Source organism: Cyprinodon variegatus, unplaced genomic scaffold (assembly GCF_000732505.1).
Source record: "Cyprinodon variegatus isolate N-32 unplaced genomic scaffold, C_variegatus-1.0 Scaffold330, whole genome shotgun sequence".
In the NCBI taxonomy this organism is placed as follows: domain Eukaryota; kingdom Metazoa; phylum Chordata; class Actinopteri; order Cyprinodontiformes; family Cyprinodontidae; genus Cyprinodon; species Cyprinodon variegatus.
In genome coordinates, this window is record NW_015150783.1 from 588,612 (window position 1) to 590,906 (window position 2,295).

At 40.8% G+C, this 2,295-nt stretch overlaps 1 protein-coding gene across 3 annotated transcripts in view; it reads left to right on the forward strand.

Annotated features, from left to right (window-relative positions):
- Window positions 1-2,295, forward strand: part of ccdc71 (coiled-coil domain containing 71) — a 30,326-nt gene that overhangs the window by 22,539 nt on the left and 5,492 nt on the right. Inside the window, exon 1 of one of the 3 annotated variants that reach the window (XM_015385069.1) lies at window positions 1,153-1,306. The exons of the other annotated variants lie outside the window; for them this stretch is intronic. The gene's annotated coding sequence lies outside the window, so the exon portion shown is untranslated. Of the gene's footprint in view, window positions 1-1,152; window positions 1,307-2,295 lie in introns of those variants that run through there. 3 annotated transcript variants of the gene reach the window in all.

Here is a 2,295-nt window from a genome sequence, read left to right on the forward strand (position 1 = left end):
TTTGTGCCCTTTTTACCAGTGCGGTGGTGTTTCCAGTCCACGTGAGGGTGTCTGTGATGTGCACCCCCAGGAATTTGGTGCTGCTGGCCACCTCTACAGCTGAGCGATTGATGAGCAGTGGAGTGTGGTTAGGCCGGTTTTTCCTGAAGTCCAAGATGATCTTCATCTTTTCTACATTCAGGATCAAGGATTTTAATAATCCTGTCAGATATTCTGACCATGAAAGTGAAGAGATGCCTTATGGAATGGATTAAGGAAAGAAGAACCATTTGTGGTAGTTGTCTCTTTGTTTTGTTTTTATTTTTGTTGGCTTTATGGTTGTTGCTGATGACCTGTTGACTGGACAGACCATCCTATTCACAACATCTAGTTTCAGAGAGCTTGTAAGGTCTAACCCACAGATTCCACACCCTCCATCTCCCTCTATCCGCTCCGTTCCAGACCGCCTGCATAAAGCAAAGCCTACAGCCTGCCTGTTCCTCCCGTCTTGCTCCGCTCTGACTTCCTTAAAGCCCAAGGACGGCATGCACAATATTATTGTTAAATTCATAGCAACAAAACATTCAGAAATGAACGTTCAATTTAATGACATGTTTAAAAAATCCCCATCAGCATCCAGCATATGTGCAGTTTCTGCCCAAATATTTTCTTTTTGTTGTGGATTTTTATAACCGGGATAATGAGAATCATATAAAATTGGTTTGTATGAACTGTGTTTGTTCTCTACTTCCAAATTCAGCATCTCTTCAGCCATGCCTGCGATAAGAAGTTGTGACCGGATTTGATTAAACTTTTAAGCCTCTTAGGATAAAATAAATATTTTGATTGAGATGAGAAATCTGCTTTCCTGGTATGTTGAAGTACCAATAGTTTGCATCCAATCATTGAAGTAAACGCTTTTAGTTTTTGGGAATATATAAGAGTTGTGCTCTAATTTGTAGTTATTACCGAGCTGTTGTTACAATATTTTAATTTGATAAACCTTCTCGCCTTTCTTCTTCCTGTTTGGTGCGATTGCTATTGCAGATCTTTACCTGGCTGGACCGGAGTGGAGCAAGAAATAGCTCGGCTCCGTGTTTTGATGGTGAAGGACAGAAAAGGAGCACGTAGAAGGAGACATGCGGTGGAGTAGCAGCGGATGTGGAACAGTTCTCATTGATTAACATGACTTTACAAGTACTCCGCACGACGTACGTGAGCGGGGCGGAACGCTGGTGGAGGATGTGAAATCTGGGGGTGACATAGCTTCTTGGACTAAACTTTGTTAGGAGCTTGAAGCCCTTACTGGCAAGTTTCCACAGTCTATGTAAGAATGCTGACAGTCCAAAGGTTTTTTTTTTTTTTAACAAAAATTGTTGTAATGTCATTTGAAATGTTTCTTTACATAAACCACACCCCTGTAGCTGTGTCTCTCACCTTGGTTTCGTTGTTGTAATCACCTTGAGAGCTTGACTGTCGAGGGTCCTGAAATTCACCGCGAGAATAACGCATTATCTGATCCATTCCATAAAAGTTTTAAAAAAACAATCCAATGGACTTTGTTTCCAAGGTTTGAAGACATTTCACTTCCCCACCAGGAAGCTTTTAAAAAATCATAGACATCATAGATAGGTTTCAGGTATTACAGGTGACAATCCCCCCTTTAACGACCGACCTTTCAAAATCATAGAAAGGTTTCAGATATCACAGGCTAACAATGGAACCAAACAACCCACTGGTCAGTTTCAATATGCATGTTTGCAAGCAATACAAGGCCTTATCTATATAAAGCCTCAAACTCAATGCGAATACAGACATTTTGAATTGACATAGCTTCCTGGAGGGGAAGCGAAACGTCTTAAGACCTTGGAAACCAAGTCCAGTGGATTGTTTTTTTAAACTTTTACGGAATGACTATGACCTAAGTGACTGAGAATCTTCACCAGCATCTGATCCATCACCGCAAATTCGTTTTTGTAATGCGGGAAATTCCCTTTTTAAAACAATCATGGCGATGCAGGGCTCGATGTTAACCATTGCCCAATCTTCCGGGGCAAGTAGTTTTTATTGTCGGGAGAGAACAATTTTTTTGCGATTATTGCATTTGCCCGCCAGGCAAATGCAATGATTTAAAAAAAAAAATTATTTATCACTCAAAATTTCTTTAAAATCACCAACATTAATTGAAAGCGACCCACAAGCGTTGCCGGTGCCATTTTTGTTGTTTTGTACACATTCTCGCGTTATTTGAAAAAGCCGTGTGATTTTCCGCTAGACGGCGTGATTTTTCCTCTCCTTGGGGAGAGAATTCTGCAG